We start from the raw sequence: 20,801 nt of genomic DNA, 5'->3' as shown, positions 1-20,801 counted from the left end.
TCAGGTCGATTCTGTACCAAGTTAAAAAAAAAATGTCTTAAGTCAGAGCTTCCGGTGTGTAAATGTGATAAAACAAATGAAAACAGTGAAATAGCTTAATAATAAAACTGTGTAAATTGTGATCATAATATAGACATATAAATATTAGAGTGATAAAAAAATTCTTAAAGAAAAACGTCAACTCAAACCCTTCAGTAAGGAACCGTTTCCGAAATTTCTTGGCGTATGCAGATTTCATCCAGAAACAAAGGGGAGGATAGATTGGCACCGCTAAACCATCAGAGACGCCTGTGAAGAAAATAAATAGAGAGATGACACAGTTTTTTTTAGAAGATCTGAGACAAAAGGCCCAGACGTGGTGTTGACAGCTCCAGATTTAACCAGTGCAGCAAGTGTGACCACCTCTATAAAAGCCGAAGTTTTAGCAGTTTGCTGGTCTGGAGCATTCAGGTGTGTGTTAACACAATGCCAAGGAGGAAAGACATCAGCAATGATCTTAGAGAAGCAATTGTTGCTGCTCATCAATCTGGGAAGGGTTATAAGGCAATTTCCAAACAATTTAAAGTCCATCATTCTACAGTGAGAAAGATTATTCAAAAGTGGAAAACATTCAAGACAGTTGCCAATCTTCCCAGGAGTGGACGTCCCAGCAAATTCACTCCAAGGTCAGACCGTGCAATGCTCAGAGAAATTGCAAAAAAAAACAAGAGTTACATCTCAGACCCTACAGGCCTCAGTTAGCATGTTAAATGTTAAAGTTCATGACAGTACAATTAGAAAAAGACTAAACAAGTATGGTTTGTTTGGAAGGGTTGCCAGGAGAAAGCCTCTTCTCTCTAAAAAAAGAACATGGCAGCACAGCTTAAGTTTGCAAAGTTGCATCTGAAAAAACCACAAGACTTCTGGAACAATGTCCATTGGACAGACGAGACCAACATGGAGATGTTTGGCCATAATGCACAGCGCCACGTTTGGCAAAAACCAAACACAGCATATCAGCACAAACACCTCATACCAACTGTCAAGCACGGAGGTGGAGGGGTGATGATTTGGGCTTGTTTTGCAGCCACATGACCTGGGAACCTTGCAGTCATTGAGTCGACCATGAACTCCTCTGTATAACAAAGTATTCTAGAGTCAAATGTAAGGCCATCTGTCCGACTGCTAAAGCTTGGCCGAAATTGGGTCATGCAACAGGACAATGATCCCAAGCACACCAGCAAATCTACAACAGAATGGCTGAAAAAGAAAAGAATCAAGGTGTTGCAATGGGCCAGTCAAAGTCCAGACCTCAACTCAATTGAAATGCTGTGGCTGGACCTTAAGACAGCTGTGCATAAACAAATGCCCACAAACCTCAATGAACTGAATCAACGTTGTAAAGAAGAGTGGGCCAAAATTCCTTCACAACGATGTGACTGATAAAGTCATACAGAAAACGATTACTTCAAGTTATTGCTGCTAAAGTTGGTTCTACAAGCTATTGAATCATAAGGTATACTTAGTTTTTCACACATGGCTTCTCCATTTTGGCTTTATTTTTGTTAAATAAATCATGACACGGTGTAATATGTCATGTGCTGTTGTTCATCTGAGGTTGTATTTACCTAATTTGCAGACCTGCTAAGGAACAGTTGATTGTTATTATGTCCTGATATGTAAAACCATAGAATTCAAAGAGAGTGAACTTTCTTTTTCACACAACTGTGTGTATGTATATATATATATATATATATATATATATATATATATACACATACAAGAGTCCCTGGTCACTTCCAGTTGTGAATTCAGATTGGCTAGTGCCATATATCCTGTGAACAAAAATGAGCCCATAAAGTTTGGCTCTATAAATTGTTTCACTATAACTAATTAGATAATGTGCTTGCAGCTGTGTCAAAAGGGGAGTCAGCGGCAATGGCAGTTAACTCGGGATCGATAAAAAAGGCAGATCAGAATCTCCCAACTTGAATTGCACTGGTGTGATGTTACCCAGGTTTAGCTGGATGAGCTGTTTAATGCAGCAGTCAATCCACATAGTAAAGATGGTAGAAAGCTAAAAGGGATGCTCCCACTGTGTGATTTATGTGCATGTCACTACCCAGAATCCTTGTGTGCAACCTAACCACTGCATGACATGGGATAATGGGGTGAATATAGCGGGTTTGGAGGCCTGTGGAAGACATGCAGTTACACAATTATTTTTTCCCCCAAAATTTGAATTTGGTGTTTTTTCGGTTCGGTTTTATGTTTAGTTTCCATACTCCCGCATGGGGCCTTTGTCTCCTACTTGTGGACCAGTTGCCACAAGATGTGGACTTTAATAGAAAATAATGCTTCATTTGCAGAGTTTATTGGTTTTAACAGAAAGTGCAAGGCGGTCAGTTTGTGGTGTTTTTTAAGTGTTTTTCAGTTAAAACCTAAACCCCGGAATCCCTGGGTATAATATATTTGCTGTGCATGCAGCATATTTATTTGCCTGTCAGTACCTACAATTTCCACTAGGTGGGGCTTTAATTGCACACAATATAGATACTGTAGGGACAAATCCACAAAGCTCATTTACAGGCATACCCCGCATTAACGTACGCAATGGGACCGGAGCATGTATGTAAAGCGAAAATGTACTTAAAATGAAGCACTACCTTTTCCCCCACTTATTGATGCATGTACTGTACTGCAATCATCATATACGTGCATAACTGCTGTAAATAACGCATTTGTAACAGGCTCTATAGTCTCCCCGCTTGCGCACAGCTTCGGTACAGGTAGGGAGCCGGTATTGCTGTTCAGGACGTGATGACAGGTGCATGCGTGAGCTGCCGTTTGACTACTGAGCGATATGTACTTACTCGCGAGTGTACTTAAAGTGAGTGTCCTTAAAGCGGGGTATGCCTGTATTACTGTGTCAGGGCTTCCTGTACTTCTAAAATCTATTCCTTAAGCATAACATATGGCTAAAAGTACTGAATTTGTTGCTGTCGTTTCTGGGCCATTAATCACGACTTTTAGCCAATGTTTAACTCTGGAGCAGATACATTTGTTTATACTCTATTGATCTTTTTTGAGATCAGGATTGATTGCTAGTCATGGACCTGAGCCGTGTGGACGCTATCTTGCTTCTACTACAGTTTATAACATGTATACTTTCAATCACGTATTGATAGCATTCTCTCGCTCGCTCATATCTAGGGCTCGACAAATGCGGTCGCCCGGGGCGTCTGCATTGTGGCCGCTGTTGACTGCTTACCTGCGGCGGTGTCCCCTGGCTTCTCCCGGTCTTCTCCGTCTTGATCTTTAAAATCATGTTTTTCTCCTGCAGCACTATTCAAAATGGTCACACGGCGTCATATGACGCCGCGTTGCCATGGTATCGGGACGCTGTGTGACCTCGTGATGTCACAATGTCCCTGTAACGGATCGGGGGACACGCGCCTCTCAGCGGGTCCCCTTCACCTCCGGTCCCACGGCGGCTCCCTGCCCCGTTGCCCCGCTCCCTCAACACCTTACCTCCTCCACGCCAGGCCGCTCCTCCGCGGCGCACGCCGCATCTACGTGCACACGATCGGGCGCGCGCACGGCAGCCTTACAGAAGGCGCGCACACCCCCGATCCTCTTACCAGCCCTCCCGTGCTACTGACTCCTCCCCTCATCGGCTGCACGCTATTACCAGGTATCTCTCCCCCGTCTCCCTTCCTGCTTACCTGGACCTATCACTGCAGCCACTCAGCCAAGCCTCCTCTCCACCCCTTGCTACCATTGGCTCTCAGCCCTTTATAACCACAGTCTGCCCTCTCCGACGTCGCTCAGCATAGCTTCTCTGTGGCTCCCGTGTGCAGTAACTTGTGCTTAGCTCTCTGTTCCAGCTCCTTGTTCCTGTCCCTGCCTCTGTTTGGATTTCCCTGGTTTGATCTCGGCTTGGCTTTACTATTTGTACCTCTCTACTCCTGGACTCTGCTTTGGAACTCACTACGCTGCTTTCTCCTGCCCCTGACCCTTGGCTCTTGGACATTTACCCGTCTACTTCTGGCACCCCGGACTCTGCAAGTATAAACGTTAACCCTTTCCTCACCAGGCCCGGCAAGGCAACTTACCACACTCCGGGCACGCCCTCACTGCTATGGGTGCGTGTTATACCCTTACCCACCTCAGTACTGGGGACTGGCCAGGTCTGCGGGCATACAGGCGTTACAGTCCCCTTGCCATGGCAACACGGTGTCATATGACACCGCGCAGCCATTTTGAATAGTGCTGCAGGAGAAAAACATTATTTTAAAGGCGACACTACAGCAGAAGGCCGGGAAACAACGTCAGGAACCCGCAACCGGACCCCACCGCAGGTAAGTGTTGTGGGGGGGCGAGTGACTTTTTTTGGGGGGGCGAGTGACTTTTTGGGAGGGGGCGAGTGGGTTTTTGCCCAGTTTGTCGGGCCCTGCTCATGTCAATCCAGTAACTCACTGTTTTTTTTGCAAGAGAAGTGTGTGTGGGGGCTGATACCTGGAGAACCTTAAGACTGGACTTTTGTGCCGGACCTCAGGTTCTCGCTAGCCCCAAAGTAGAGCTCACAAGCTTCAGCGTGTAACCTTTGTGTTCTGCAGCCAGGCGATACACACACTCTGTCTTTTATTACATGTGCAGAAATGAGAGTAAGGAATAGAGCAGCACATTGGATCGGACATTGCTAATTTAGGCTAATACAGGAAGGGTTTGGTAAGACTATATCTGGGAATGCTCTTACAGGCCTGTGCAGATAGGAAAGGGTTTAAGTGGGGTGAAAAAGTGCAATGCGAAACAGAATGTGAATAAGGGGACTGTCCTGGAACAGGATTGTGTTTTTTCTCTGTCTTCAGTCTGCCAGCCCTTCTCAGCCTCACTGTTGCAACAATATAGCGACCCCATGTGGTTTTCCTGGCTTCAGCCAGTTGCCTTGCGACACCCCTGCCTTTTACCAGGATGGACTGCTCCCCTCCCGTTGCCAGGTGGTATTGTCCCAGTTAATTTCCCATCAGCCCAGACCAGCATGCTGTCTCTTAGTACCAGCAGCCATCCTGAGCAGTCATCTCTCCTATCCTGGTAAAGTCACTGATTTTCACCTATCCCTATATCCTGCATTTATCCCACTTCCCTCATTGCTCCCCTCTCCTCCATTGCTCTCATGTCCCAGTGTTCCCTCAGTACTTTCCCCCCCTTTTTATTTGTATGTTGTTGCCCCAAATAAACACTTCAGCAAGTAAGAAGGTTCCTTTGCTTGATATATGTATAACCCATGGACCCCCACCCGGTCGCAGATCGGGGCCCCTAAGGTGTTCTGGGGTCTGGCTACATGTCTCTGTGTGGTGCATACCTGCTGGCAACAGGAGGGCCTGAGTCTCCCGCGATGACATGGGGAAACAACAGGACAGGGTACTGGGATGGATGCCTTCGTTCTCCTTCAATGGTGCAGCGCCTCAATCTGTAGTAAGCCCCAGGGATGCGGGGTGGAATCCCTAACACAGAAATCCCCCTCCCAGGGATGAGAGATTCCAGTCTCACACAAGGTTCTCTTTAAACAGCAGACTCTTTATTCTCTTTAGCAGCAGACAGACAGGTACAGTTGATATGGAATGTCCACAAGCTGTTCTCCTTAGTGATGGTCCCTGCCTCCACTCTGGACCTAAGGTCCATCCAGAGTGGGGCTAGCTCTTCCCTCACCCCCTAAGCAGGGTGAGAGGTATTTGGTCCACCTCACTATAATCTATCAGCTCTACTCATAAGCTGCTCACTCCTCTCCTCCCTAACACTAACTCTCACACACTGTCAGAACCACACACTAAATAGGAAATGCACTGATCTTTATGATATCAGCAGGCACCGCCCCTGTGCCTCTTGATTGGACACAGGATCAGGTGACCTACATCCACCATTCAGGGCAAGTGCTTGAAGTGGGGGAAACCCATGATAACTCCCTTCAACCTGCCCTTAGCAGGGATTACACAAGGAGGAGGATAGAACCATAGCCCCATTTCTTACCAGGGCTACATATGGATTGAGTTAACCTTAACCTGCCTGTCCCTACGCATCTATCAGGGTGTGCTTGGGCCAGAACAGTGACAGGTTCCAGTATTTCACTGGTCATTCTGGTCAGGAAAAGGAACCAACTTTAGAGAGATGTTCTTCCTTAGGGCTGGGACCCGCTGCGCCCGGAGGCACGGGCGGCTGCACTGGCGTTCCCCACCAGCAGGGGAATCCTCCCGAGCCGGTCCCCCCTGGCTGCACAGCTAACTACACGCTGTGACGCGTCAGCCGCTAGCGGATACAAGAGAATTGTAATCCCTAGCTTCGACGCGTCACGTGGTGTGGCTGTGAGCCAATGAGGAGGGAAGGCTTCGGGAGGAGGAGAGGCTTCGGGGAGCGGGGAGGAGTGTGGAGTGAATGCAGCGTGAGTTCCTGTCTGTGTGTGTGTATGTGTGTGCCTGTCTGTGTGTGTGTATGTGTGTGCGTGAGTGCCTGTGTGTGTGTGTGTGTGTGTGTGCGTGCGTGCGTGCGTGTGTGTGTGTGTGTGTGTGCGTGAGTGCCTGTCTGTGTGTGTGTATGTGTGTTTGAGTGCCTATCTGTGTTTGTGTATGTGTGTGCCTGTCTGTGTTTGTGTATGTGTGTGTGTGTATGTATGAGTGCGTGTGTGTGTGTATGTTGCTTTATTTACTGTACTTTCAATCAGCAGCTCCAGCCCGAGCCGTGGAGGGAGGGATGGGGGGGGAGGAGGGGGGCAGAGTAGCGGGTCCCTCCGCTCAAGCCACGCCCCCTCCCTGTCAAGCCTCCTACTCCCGCCCACCTCCCGCTCCCTACAGACCGCATATCGCGGTCTGTGTATGTCAGCGCCCCGCCTGTCTGCAGTGCGGGAGCGCTGACGGAGGGAGCGGGGCCTTAGCCTTAATGATCTCTTGTAGGCTGTGTGGTATTTTATTAGCTATATGGAAGTTTAAATCCCTTGCATGACACGGGCCAGAAGGAAGTAACGACAGATAATGTTGCAGCTTCCTATTGGCCCGCAGGATATGGGAGATTTAAACCTCAGTTTTGTGTTCCCTAGAGGGGACAGTAGTAGCGACACCTTCTCAAGTAAGTATCTTGAGAACCAGGGGGTCCCTGGAGTTTAAATTAATGTTTAGGTCTGGAGACCCCCTGCTTCATATACAGGTAAAAAGGAGGGTGGAGGGAGCAATAAAACACAGTGGAGGGGTGGGGCACTTCTCCTTTAAGTTCTTGTATCAATAAAATAATAATAACTGAGGGTAGAGATCCCCCAGCTGTTCAAATCTGTATTAACATATGCACTTGTTAACTGTCTCCATCATATTCATGGAATTGATGGTCTTTTATAAACAGACGCACAGTATGTATTTGTGTAACTCATAGCAGCACAGGCCTGTAGAGAGGCCTCCTCCCTTTATAAAACGCACATTGTAAGCTGCATGGTTCCTCATCTCCCTCTGGATGTTGGCACACTGCCTGAGAAGCTGGATTCCAGATGAAGTAACAAAAAGAGCCACGTGCAAGACAATGTGTTTTAATAATACATCCATTATACAGAGAACAACAGAAACAAGCTAAGTACACAGTGTGTACAAATATCACTCTTAATTCATTTATTCTTTATCCCCTTCATGTGTCCAACACACTTATGGCATGATACTAGGATTTTACAAACATACAGAAATCATTGGAATGCATAGAGCACCTTTTATCTGTACTGGAAACTAAAAGCTTTTGTAACTGCTTCACATCTGTCATGCAGACACCTCTGGCTTGGATTCTCAGAGACACGTTTCTGGTCCTCTGATTTGTATGCCAATGCATGGAGCACTGGAGATAAAGTCAGAAACTGAGCATACTATTTTTTCTTCACCCATCAAGCAGTATAAGACTATGCTGCTCCGTCTTCAGACAGTGGATAGTTTAGATTTTTTTAAACTTGACATTCATAGATGTAAAATGCAGCCAAGTGACTAGTTTGGCGAGTGCTCAGTGTAACCAGGGATAGTTTTAGTGTTTGCTCCGTGCAAATGAATGTTGCCTCCATGTGCACAATTTTGCAGAAACCCCATTTCAGGAGCATGTTATTGACTAGTAAGTAGACTGGTTATCGAGGATTTATAACAGGTTTCTCTACTTTTTGAGGATGGTAAAAATAGTCACTTCAGTCGTGGGATTTTAGCATCAAACAAAAATGTGTCTGTGGGCAGATTATAAAAAAGAGAAACAAGAGTGACTATAAAGATACACAAGATATATCATGTTGTATGTTTTCACCATATTCTTTAAACATTTGTATGAACATGCAAATACCTGTTTTGTATGCTGGCAACCCCTGCAGCAAAAACCTTTTAGTATAAATGTACTTTTTTTTTTGTTAATCACCCAAGTGCCTGAAGGGAATAACTCAGTGATAAGTGCCAGTGCGAACTCACAAATAACTTGCAAGCATATGGGACATAGGAGGTCCCATATAAGGGGTTAAAAAAAGCTTAGTGGCAATGAACCACTGGAAGAAAAATGCAGAAAGCTCAGAGCAACCCCATAAAGGAACTAAAAGTAACTGATTATTCATGTCAGTGGAAACCACGGTATGATAATTTCCCCAACCACAGACCAGCAGACTGCCTCCCCTTACTACACTACAAGAGTAGACAGACTCACAAAGTGAAAGTCAATCTGCCTCACGGCAAGATAGCGTGCCGCATACACGACCCAATGGACTCTTTCGACGTTGTGTGGAGCTTTTGTTGGCTGTAAAGTGGAGCCGAGTGTGAGTGGTAAGTGCAAAACATCATGGTGACACTTTGCTTTAAAGCAACGCCTGGGGTCTGTACTCACTACTGTGTAGACACAGGATGAGTGTTGGGCCTCGCGTACCCTTTAGGTGCAGAGTTTTTGATACTACAGAAATAATCATCACTGCGAATATAAATACAGACACAATGACCCTTGCTTTGTCTCATGACACGAAGCATTATTTCTAGCAGATAAGTGCTTCTATTAGGAGGATTTGGGAGGAAAATGAGGACCAACTTTTTATCTTCTTTTGACTCTGGGATGAGAAACCTTTGATCATAGAAAGCATACAAATGATACACTGTTTCAACAGAGTCTTGGTCAGTATTTACTGTAGGTAACTGATTATTAACGATTCACCACTTTATTGTCAATAGGGCCCATGATACAGTCCTAATACAGGGGACACCAGTTATGTCACGGGATTGTTAAGGAGCTTGAGGCAGTCGATTGTGGGAGAGGTTGTGCTGTTTAAAGAAACTGATCAAATGTTTTAATATGCAATATCAGCTGTGCTTCCCCATGGAATGTGGCTGACTGGAACATTCTGAAGAGCTGTTCTAAGAGTTTGTAGTAGAGCAGGGGTGGGCAGCTCCAGTCCCCGAGGGCCACCAACAGGTCAGGTTTTCAGGATATCCCTGCTTCACCACAGGTGGCTCAATCAGACCGAGCCACTGATTGAGCCACCTGTCCGGAAAACCTGACCTGTTGGTGGCCCTTGAGGACTGGAATTGCCCACACCTGTAGTAGTCCCCCTGCACGTACAGCAGCAGCCAGCATGATTGTTATGTGATGACCTGTTGTGGCACAATGCGAAGATGTCAGTGTCAGACCATGATGGACTTTGGGGGGTGGGGGGTGGAGGAGGGTTATGCACAACCCTTTGATATGATGTATGTTTTTTACATTTCATATATTTCTATTTTTTCATCTATTTTTTGCCGGGTTATTTTATGCTTTTGTTTTATACCACGACCAAGTATTCTAATCTGGCCGTGCCTTGATGTATATATCTATATTTGTATTTTTATAGCGCCAATCAGGTATGCAGCACTTTACAATTTTTACAACAATACTGGGAGTATAATAATACAGGGAAAATAATACAGGGAATATAATAATACTGGGAATATAATAATACAGGTAAAATAATATTGGGAGTATAATAATACAGGGAAAATAATACAGGGAGTATAATAATACAGGGAAAATAATATTGGGAGTATAATAATACAGGAAATATAATAATACTGGAAGTATAATAATACTGGGAGTATAATAATATTGGGAATATAATAATACTGGGAGTATAATAATACTGCGAGTATAATAATACAGGCAATATAATAATACTGGAAGTATAATAATACTGGAAGTATAATAATACAGGGAATATAATAATACAGGGAATATAATAATACTGGGAGTATAATAATACAGGGAATATAATAATACTGGGAGTATAATAATACTGGAAGTATAATAATACAGGGAATATAATAATACAGGGAGTATAATAATACTGGGAGTATAATAATACTGGGAGTATAATAATACAGGGAGTATAATAATACTGGGAGTATAATAATACAGGGAATATAATACTGGGAGTATAATAATACTGGGAGTATAATAATACAGGGAATATAATAATACTGGGAGTATAATAATACAGGGAATATAATAATACTGGGAGTATAATAATACTGGGAATATAATAATACTGGGAGTATAATAATACAGGGAGTATAATAATACAGGGAATATAATAATACTGGGAGTATAATAATACAGGAATATAATAATACGGGAATATAATAATACTGGGAATATAATAATACTGGGAGTATAATAATACAGGGAGTATAATAATACTGGGAGTATAATAATACAGGGAATATAATAATATAGATGGCATGTGCATGAAGACAGAAATGAAACAATAAGAGAAACGAGTCCCTGCCCCAAAGACCTTACAATCTAATCGGCATGTAGGGGGACCAACAGAAACAGCAGAAGTAAAGAAGCAATACAGCCTGGATACGCTTCAAGCAATCCCTCTAAAGGGAGGAAAATAAAAAAAAGTGGTATTTGCATGTCTGCTGTATTATACTTTGCGGTACGGCCTATGTGAGGGAACTAGAATTATTTGTTTTCTGCACACCACACGACACACTCTGTGTAATGGGACACAATAAGAGCACAGTTCCAGTCATTACAGTAGCTCTTTAACAAGCGTTTCATACTTTCTGATGTGTGTTTTTTTTTTTTTTTTTAAACAATGAAATACTCTAGGGTGTCCTAAAATATGTCTGCCTGTCCTTTATTGTGTGGTGGTTTATTTATTTTATGTATAAAATGTGTTACCAGGAAGTAATACATTGAGAGTTACCTAATTTTCCAGTATGTCCTGAGCACAGAGTTATGACAATACACGGTTACATTAAAAGAACAGGGTTAAACGGTCAATTCACAGACATTTTATGGACTGTTAGAGTTGGAAAATTGGGTACAGGGGATAAAAGGGCTGGTGAGTTTCAGATTTAAATACAGCCATTGTAACATCACCAAACATCAGCGAACAGCTCACACCCTTTGGCTGCCCTTCGGCTGTGCCAAAGGCTGTCTGCCTTTGGGGGCGACGCAGATATAGACTGAGGGGTTTAGATTGAATGCAAGTGTGGTTTGTCTACTTTATGATGACCTGGAACTCTTATTATTATTTATTGCCAGTTATTTGTGAGGAGCAAACATATTATGTAGCGTAGTACAATGGGTGAGAAAGATAAAATCACAACAACATATTTCATTAGCAAATAGAGAAGTGGCTGCTCCTAAGAGCTTACAATCCAAACATCTAACGGCAGCTGCTCCTCCTCTGACAGAGGCTACTTATGTCTCCCGCAGGCTTACTACTCGAAAGTTCTGCATTGAGCCTAAAACAAATGCCCCATGAAAGATGAGAAGCACAAAGGTAATTCATTTTGTAGCAGACATTATTTCAAAGCTTTTCTGTACTTTTCAGTAGATTTCAGCGTAATATTATCCGCCCCATTACAGAGAGAGGGAGTGATTGCTTCTTTCTGGGCCAACTTAGCTGCTGTTATACAAGAGACATGTAACATAGCAGCATCTTATTATACGTCGGGTCTGACGTCATAGGGGGCGACATCTCAGCTTCATGGAATACGGCCAGTATATGGGTGCTAAACTATCTGACCCCTCTCTTTTGCTCACGGAAATATCGTGACCATTACGGTCTACTAAGACAATACCATACAAATACAGTAGCTATTGGCTTTTGTTTCGGTCCGCCGTGACCACTCAGGTGTACGTTGCATCGTTACTCTGTTGATTTGTTGTGTTCTAAGGTCCGCCGAGACCACAGGTGTTTGCTTAGATATATTGCCATTACCCCACATGCTAATTCTAAATGGGTTACCGTCAGAAGTAAACACACTATTTGGAATATGCTATCTTAGGCAGCACTGCTGATCACAGGTGCTATCCGGCATACATGGACACAACCTTAGAGTACAGTATATGACATATTACTGCCTCCCTAGGCTAATCATGGTAAAAATATATCACAGATACACTCTGTAACAGGGATATACTGCATATATTATCATAGTGTCAGCACATTGCGATTACTCCGTTATCTGTGAGAATCCGATCACTACCACTGGTTATTATTGGAAACAAAACTATCCGTGTGTTGAATGAGTTACTTATATACCAGGTGGGTACTTTGTGATACAACATAAGGAAAAGAAGCAATGTTATGACCAATATGCTCAATGTTACAATAATTGTATCATACCTATGCAATAAAGGGAGAACAGAGAGAGTGTATATATACAGATATACACATATTGCAACATAGGGTAAGTCACCTATAGTAATCTGTGCTTACTGTAAATATCCTCTACTTACCTGTTTTACTAAAAACTGCCCTGAGATGTCGGAGTGGGCCCAAAAAAGCACAGACACACATATTATTGTGATCACAAGTCTGTAAGTTATAAATATAGAGTCTCCAGTCCACCCCTATAAGGATTTTAAACAACTCACAATGTAAATAATTCACTGAGTCACAACATATATTTTTCAAGTAATAAAATGTTATTGTTTTGTTTTAACTGAGTTTACTGATCCATAGGCCAACAGAAGGCTATATTAGCACACTTGTCTCCCTAGGACAATTTTTGTTCTAAATCTGAAAATAAATATTTAATACATGGAGTGCAATTAGGAGGAATCTTTTGTATCTTCTTCAAAATTCTGTGTTTCCATTGCTTATCCTCATGCACCTTGTCATTTCATCTAAAAGTAAAGTAACCTCAGGAGAAAAAGGATGAGCGGTTAGAATTAACCATTTAGCAACCATAGACTGAGGGGTTTAGATTGAATGCAAGTGTGGTATGTCTACTTTATGATGACCTAGAACTCTTATTATTATTTATTGCCAGTTACTTGTAAGGAGCAAACATATTATGTAGCGTAGTACAATGGGTGAGAAAGATAAAATCACAACAAAATATTTAATTGACTGCTCCTAAGAGCTTACAATCCAAACATCTAACGGCAGCTGCTCCTCCTCTGACAGAGGCTACTTATGTCTCTCGCAGGCTTACTACTTGAAAGTTCTGCCTTGAGCCTAAAACAAATGCCCCATGAAAGATGAGAAGCACAAAGGTAATTCATTTTGTAGCAGACATTATTTCAAAGCTTTTCTGTACTTTTCAGTAGATTTCAGCATAATATTATCCGCCCCATTACAGAGAGAGGGAGTGATTGCTTCTTTCTGGGCCAACTTAGCTGCTGTTATACAAGAGATATGTAACATAGTAACATCTTTCTGCTTCGTTATAAAATAACATCTGTAAGCAGAGGCAGGTCCTCATTCACATGCCCCAGGAATAAGCCAGCTTCTGGCTGGAAGGAAAACAAAAAAAAACCCTTATGCCAGAAAAATAATGGAGAAGCAATGAGAAACTGAACACGAGACATGTGCATTCTGTGCAGATAAAGCCTGGGTTGCCATGGTAAGTTTGTCAAAGTGCTCCCATGTAATTGAATCTTTGTGCGTACCATTCACGCATTTAACTAAATGTGCCAGCGTCCTGTGAGTCATGCAGTGTGCAGGGGACGATAAGGCAGCATTGACACCTCCTACCCTAAAGGGATAAGTGGGCAAGTAAGCACCACTAAGTGGCTACCTGGATTATGGGAACTCCGACTCCTCTCTGGGTTGTGGGTGAGAACAGTGCAGGAGATGGGGAGGCCAGATTTTGGGGTCTTAGAAGTGCTACTTGGTTAGCCGGCCAAGAGGACAGCAAGCCATTCCTGAGCAATCCAGATAGAGAGGATGGGAACAATATGGGGGGATATGTGGTGCAGTCCAAAATATGTGTTGTTTTTAATAATCACCTTTACTTCTAAGCCTTGATATTGCCCTGTCAGAATACTCCGCACTGCTGCAGGTGGGTTTGTATCAATGTAGGAGAGGACCTTACACAGCGTGAGGCAGGAATGCAGGACACCTGCAGAGGGCAGCCATGGTCTGATGCAAGAACCAAGTTGATCCCACCGGGTTTATGTAACTGGTGAAACCTTTACAGAGCTGTGAATTATTGGCACAAACTCATTTCTACACGAAGGGATGAGATTGTGGCTTCTGTTCTACTTAACGCCATTACTGCCGAATGGCCTTTCCATGCAGAATGATGCTCCCCAGCACAGGGAGGGTGACAAGGACTTAGGGGCCAACAAACTAGTGGCTTTCCACAGAAAGTAGTATCCTGCCTGGGTGCAAACCACTGGGGACTAGAAGAATACAGAAAAGGTGGCATCAGGCACTCCAGGACTTAGTTTTGCAATAAACTTTATTTATTTGTCTATCAACGTTTACGCTCTCTACAGGAGCCTTTCTCAAGATCTTGAGAAAGATATTATACATATACTGTAGTGCCGACGAGTATTCTAAAACAAACCTGGGGCAATCTCCAAAAAGACCCAGGTACATGCTGGGTATATGTTGGGTACATGCTGCAACATTTCACACATTTCTGCAGATAGACTAATGGCCCATCGGATTAACACCGGGGGTCCCTGGCAGTCCCATTCAAACTGAATGGGACTGCCAGGAACCCCTGCTTTGTTAATCTAATGGGCCATTAGCCTCTGCAGAAATGTCACTGAAATGTACCCAGCATGTACCCAGCATGTACCTGGCTAGTTTAAGGCAAGTTTATGGCAAGTTTTAGAATACTCGTTGGCTCGTCTGTACAAACAAAAAAGAGAGCACAAAAGAAAGACAATATCAATTAAAAAATTAAATCATTTGATATAAATAATGAACAAATTTAAAATGTACATGTGATATTATTGTATGTTGGACATATCCACACAGTCCCTCCCATATACGGACAAGATCGTCATGTAAAGACCCTCTAGCAAGATGAACACCGGAAAACAACCGTATACAGCGGAGGGACCAAATCAAGTCCTATAACGAGTGGGAAACAGCTGCATAGCTCTTTGCAGCGTTCTCGTGGACTCAGGATAATGCGTGGTGTCTGACGTCACAGCGTCCTGCGTGAATACCGTGATGACCTGTAACACCTCTACGTGTTTTGTGTCACATACGCTTCATCAGGGAGTGGGTCTATTGATTTAAGGGCTGTCATATATATACAGTCATGTGAAAAAGAAAGTACACCCTCTTTGAATTCTATGGTTTTACATATCAGGACATTATAACAATCATCTGTTCCTTAGCAGGTCTAAAAATTAGGTAAATACAACCTCAGATGAACAACAACACGACATATTACATCGTGTCATGATTTATTTAACAAAAATAAAGCCGAAATGGAGCAAACATCCTTCCTATTACTGTGTTAACTGTCCTGGTACAACTTTAAGGCTGAGGACCCGCTGCGGACGGCCCGGGAGACCCCAGCTGCAGCCCTCCGCTCAAACCACTCCCCCCCCCCCTCTCCAGCTCCTGCTCCCTACAGACCACAGGTAGCGGTCAATTGCCTCTCCACGCGCCACCTGCGTGCGGGCGCGCTGACTGAGGCAGCGGGGCCTCGGCCTAACACTTTAACAGTCTAACACTTTAAACCCAACCTAACTTTGATTAATCTGTTAATCTAACACTTTGGGGTCATTGCGATTCCCTCATAGCAGATTGCCCGGTGTCTCATGATACCGATCCGATTACAGTTTAGGAAATCTTAAATAAAACTTGTGTGTCACCTTTGGAACACATCTGTCGATAACCTATTACAGATGCAGCCACGGGTATTAGAGCTCTTGCCTTTTACATTCTGGGGCAGTCTCACAGTAAATGCCTCAACATTTCTGTGAGATTCTTAATGGCCCATCGGATTAACACAGCGGGGGTCCCTGCAGTCCCATGCAGTTTGATTCAGTTTGAATGGGACTGCAGAGACCCCCGCTGTGTTAATCCGATGGGCCATTAAGAATCTCACAGAAATGTTGAGGCATTTACTGTGAGACTGCCCCAGAATCTCCCGGAATCTCCCAGAATCTCCCAGGTAAGTGTTCTATGTTGTGTTGTTGTTGCCCCTTTTCGTGAGTCTCTGAGGATTATTATATAGCCTTTGGTGTTTATCTGGGTTGACAAACTTACTTTGGTCCTGAGCGGGGAATGTGTCTATAATCATATCCCATCTGTCGTGATATTTATCATGCTGGCTGACTCCTTTCTGATCTTTTGGGATATTTTTTTATAGTAACCAGCCTGACCAACAGGGATTTGATCAGATCTAGGTTTGGGGGTGTTGGTCCAGCCATTTCAACATTCAACACTTTCCTAGCTATCAAAAGGATCAGTTCCGTTGGGATAATGGCCTTCCATTTACTATTTATCTTTAAAGTCCATGGGTCCGTGTTTGCGAAGAGCATCGGCAGGGGATGTCCCTCCCAACTCACCTTTGTAACCTCCTTAATATACTTTAGTGTCTGGGTCCAGGAGTCTGCTATCTTGTCACAGGACCACAGACAGTGTTTAAGTGTAGCCGTGTCTAAGTTGCATTTAGGACATTTTGTGGCGTCTGTCTCCATATTTTTGAGTTGTCCGAGGAAAGGAATATTTTCCCTGTGCATCACTTTGTACCGCATTTCTCTCCGATTTTCTGATCTTATTATTTTGCAAACTCTCTTCTATCCAGTGATAAGCTCTTACATGGACTGGACTTCTGCAAAATCTTGCTGCCAAGCCTTCGGGTTCATCTTATTTTTTCCCATCTCCTGATCTCTGGTTAATTTGTATAGCTCAACCAGTGTGTATCTGGAAGTTTCATTCTGTGCAAAATTGTTGTCAAAGGCATTATGTTTCAGAATATGTTTTTTTTATAGCCCTGAAGGCTTCTGCAGTAGTTAGTTACTTGAATATAGGGGAATATTTCCTTAGGAGGGAGATCATATATTTGGGCCACTTCCCAATAAGGTATAAAATCCTGTTTTTCTTTATTAAAAATATTATAAAGGCTTTTTATTCCTTTCCTGTCCCATGTTTGAAAACAAATGCTATTATCTCCCGGGGGGAAGCTATGATTTCCTTGAATGGGCAGGAATCTGGAGATTGAACAAGTCATTGTAACAGGGACTTATCCCTGTTGAAGTAACTGCCTCTAAATCCAGCAGGGAGCTGGTTAAGTGCAGCCAAGTAATTAACCAAACTCCACCTGCCTAATGAGAGCTCTGTGAAAGAGTGTCATGTGAGACACAGGAGATTTTCCTCAGTACACAAGGGTGCTGACAAGAGGAAAGAGGTCTTGCGTGCACCGAAGGACTGGGCATTGAAAACAAGAAAGAAGGGGGCCAGACCTCTTTTCCTGGACACAGGACCAAGGAATAGGGTGACCAGATTTCCAAAAGTAAAAACTGGGACACAATAAAAATGTATTTAGAAAACAAATTACATTGCGTAAAAATAAATATTATAAATGGTATTTGTCCAATAGCGTCGCCATTTATACCGTTTTATTAATTTCTCTCTCCTCCTCCACATCTTTTCCCTCTCTCCTCACCTCCTCCACTATCTCTCACACAGACACACAGACTCCCTCCCTTCCCCCAGTCTGTGTGTCTCTCCCATACAGGTAGCTTTTGTCTCAGGAAGGGGCCGTGCCCCCAAAACGTTCCTGTAGCCCCTCCTATTACTATGCAGTAAAACGTAGAAAATGTTTGCAGTACAGAACCAATATATCTCTCCCCCCAGGTCTGTGTGTGTCTCTCTCTCTTTCTCCCCAGTCACTGTGTGTGTGTTTCTCTCCCCCCAGGTTTGTGTATCTCTTTCCCCAGGTCTGTGTGTGTGTTTGTGTATTTATCTCTCTCCCCCCAGGTCTGTGTGTTTGTATATCTCTCCCCCCAGGTCTGTGTGTGTGTGTGTGTATCTCTCCCCCCCAGGTGTGTGTGTATATCTCTCCCCACGTCTGTGTGTGTTTGTGGCTCTCTCCCCCCAGGTCTGTGTGTGTGTATCTCTCCCCAGGTCTGTGTGTGTGTGTGTGTGTATCTCTCCCCCCAGGTCTGTGTGTGTGTATCTCTCCCCCCAGGTGTGTGTCTGTATCTCTCCCCACGTCTGTGTGTGTTTATGGCTCTCTCCCCCCAGGTCTGTGTGTGTGTATCTCTCTCTCCCCAGGTCTGTGTGTGTGTGTATCTCCCCCCAGGTTTGTGTGTGTGTGTGTGTATCTCTCCCCCCCCCCCCAGGTGTGTGTGTATCTCTCCCCACGTCTGTGTGTGTTTGTGGCTCTCTCCCCCCAGGTCTGTGTGTGTGTGTGTGTGTGTGTGTATCTCTCCCCAGGTCTGTGTGTGTGTGTGTATCTCTCTCCCCCCAGGTCTGTGTGTGTGTGTATCTCCCCCCAGGTTTGTGTGTGTATGTGTATCTCTCCCCCCCCCCCAGGTGTGTGTGTATCTCTCCCCACGTCTGTGTGTGTTTGTGGCTCTCTCCCCCCAGGTCTGTGTGTGTATCTCTCTCTCCCCAGGTCTGTGTGTCTTGCTACTAGGTTTAAAGAAAAAGGATATGATGAGGAACTTATAAGTAAATCTATTAAAAAGAGTAGAGGAATGTCTCGGAAAGAATTACTTATTCCAAAATCTAAACAACTGGTTAAAAAGAAAAAGGTTTTTAGTGATACACCCATTTTCATGACAGATTTTTGCAGACAGGAAAATAAGATAAGAGGGATTCTCAATAGACACTGAAATATCCTGAAAATGGATCCCATTCTAAAGGAAACGTTGCCCTATAGGCCCAAAGTTGCCTTCAGAAAAGCCAAAAATATTAAAAAATCGGCTGGCACTGCAGCTCTGAAGAAGGCCACTAGCGAAAACAATAAAAATCTAACTGTAAGTGGCAACTTTGTTGCTAAATCAATGGGCAACTATACATGTGGCAGATGTGTGTTTTGCAAACATATGAGCAAGGATAAAGTGATCTGTAATAGCAACAATGGGCAGGAATATGTGGTGAATCATTTTATAAACTGTTCAACTACGTTTGTTGTATATGTTATCAATTGTTCATGTCCATTAATTTATGTAGGGAAAACCATCAGACCACTTAAAGTGCGTATTGGTGAGCACATTAATGGGATTAAAAATGCACGACTTAATTTAGAGAAGGGCAAAAGTATCCATAATCTAGCTCAACACTTTTTGACCCACCATAAAGGAGAGGTGGATACCCTACGCTTTAGGGGAATTGAAGTAGTATCCAGAGATCCCAGGAGGGGTGATAGGGATAATTTCCTGCTCCAAAGGGAACAATTCTGGATCTATACTTTGGCAAGCAAGTCACCTGGTGGGTTAAATGAGCAGACAGAATTGGCCCCTTTTCTAAAATAACTTTCTAAAATAACTTTCAAAATAACTTCAAAAATAATATCAAATACCCATAGGGTAGTATGAGACTGGTTATTAAGTTCATTATTACTCTAGGGGGTTAATGAGGTTGTTTATATAGGTTTTGTGCCAATATGGTCATTTGTGAAATTTAATCACTTACTGGTAATATGGAACAGATTTTGATATAAGGTTCATTGAGTCCTGCGAGCTTAGCTCTGACTCATCTAGTTAAATAGTAGGCTGCGATGTATGTATAGACATATGTAGTCTCTAACATCTCCTACTATGGCTTTTATCACACTAGATAGTAACATATAATTACTTTTTAAGGATTATATAAATACTCAGTGTGTGATGAATGTAGATTTATGTCCATATGGTCTATTTTTTAATCTAGTTAAGGGGGGATTTATCTCTGTACCTTCTTAAGGGTGTCCTGCGAGGCATAACTCTGACACTCATAGGTTAATTAGGACAAGCTGCGATAATGCTGTTTATCTCTTTATAATATATATTATTTTATATTTTATTTTTTAAGGTATGGACAATGATGTAATTGTGAGGAGTCTAGAGCTTTAACAGCTCTGAAAATCTTTATGTTTACACATTAATTCATTATAAGAATGTTGTATGATGAGTAACAATAGACTAATCAATAGTCATTGTTTTGGTTCATTTTTTAAATTAACTTTTAAATCGTTTTATTTATGTGTTATTTTGATTTAATTATAGTTCATTATTTTAAGTTCTGTTAAGTTTTGTTTTTGAGTGTGTATATTTTTGTAAGTGTTATGCATTTACTATCTTTTTTCTAAATCACTATTAGTATTTAGTTATATTGGTTTGTCAATTAGTATGTGAGCAGTTGATTGGATGGCTGACAGCCTGGGATAAGACATGGTTCCCTATTGGTTAATACAGGAACCACTGGAGGTATATTAGTGCCTCTCTGAGTGTTTATGGCCAAGCCCTGATGAAGTGTCATGTGACACGAAACGCGTTGGTGACGTCATTACACAGCGACGCACGGCCGTGACGACGGTCAGCTTGTGTAGCTGTTGGAGCCCTGCCTGCCACGAGGAGCACAGAGTGGAATTTTAGTGCTTAAG

At 43.1% G+C, this 20,801-nt stretch overlaps 1 protein-coding gene across 2 annotated transcripts in view; it reads left to right on the top strand.

Annotated features, from left to right (window-relative positions):
• Nucleotides 1-8,669: 8,669 nt before the first annotated feature.
• Nucleotides 8,670-20,801, top strand: part of RASGRP1 (RAS guanyl releasing protein 1) — a 231,385-nt gene continuing 219,253 nt past the window's right edge. For both annotated transcript variants that reach the window (XM_075613238.1, XM_075613237.1), the window contains exon 1: nt 8,670-8,792. The gene's annotated coding sequence lies outside the window, so the exon portion shown is untranslated. The remainder of the gene's footprint in view (nt 8,793-20,801) is intronic.

This window comes from Ascaphus truei, chromosome 9 (assembly GCF_040206685.1).
Source record: "Ascaphus truei isolate aAscTru1 chromosome 9, aAscTru1.hap1, whole genome shotgun sequence".
Classification (NCBI taxonomy): domain Eukaryota; kingdom Metazoa; phylum Chordata; class Amphibia; order Anura; family Ascaphidae; genus Ascaphus; species Ascaphus truei.
This window is presented reverse-complemented; position numbering and strand designations above follow the sequence as displayed.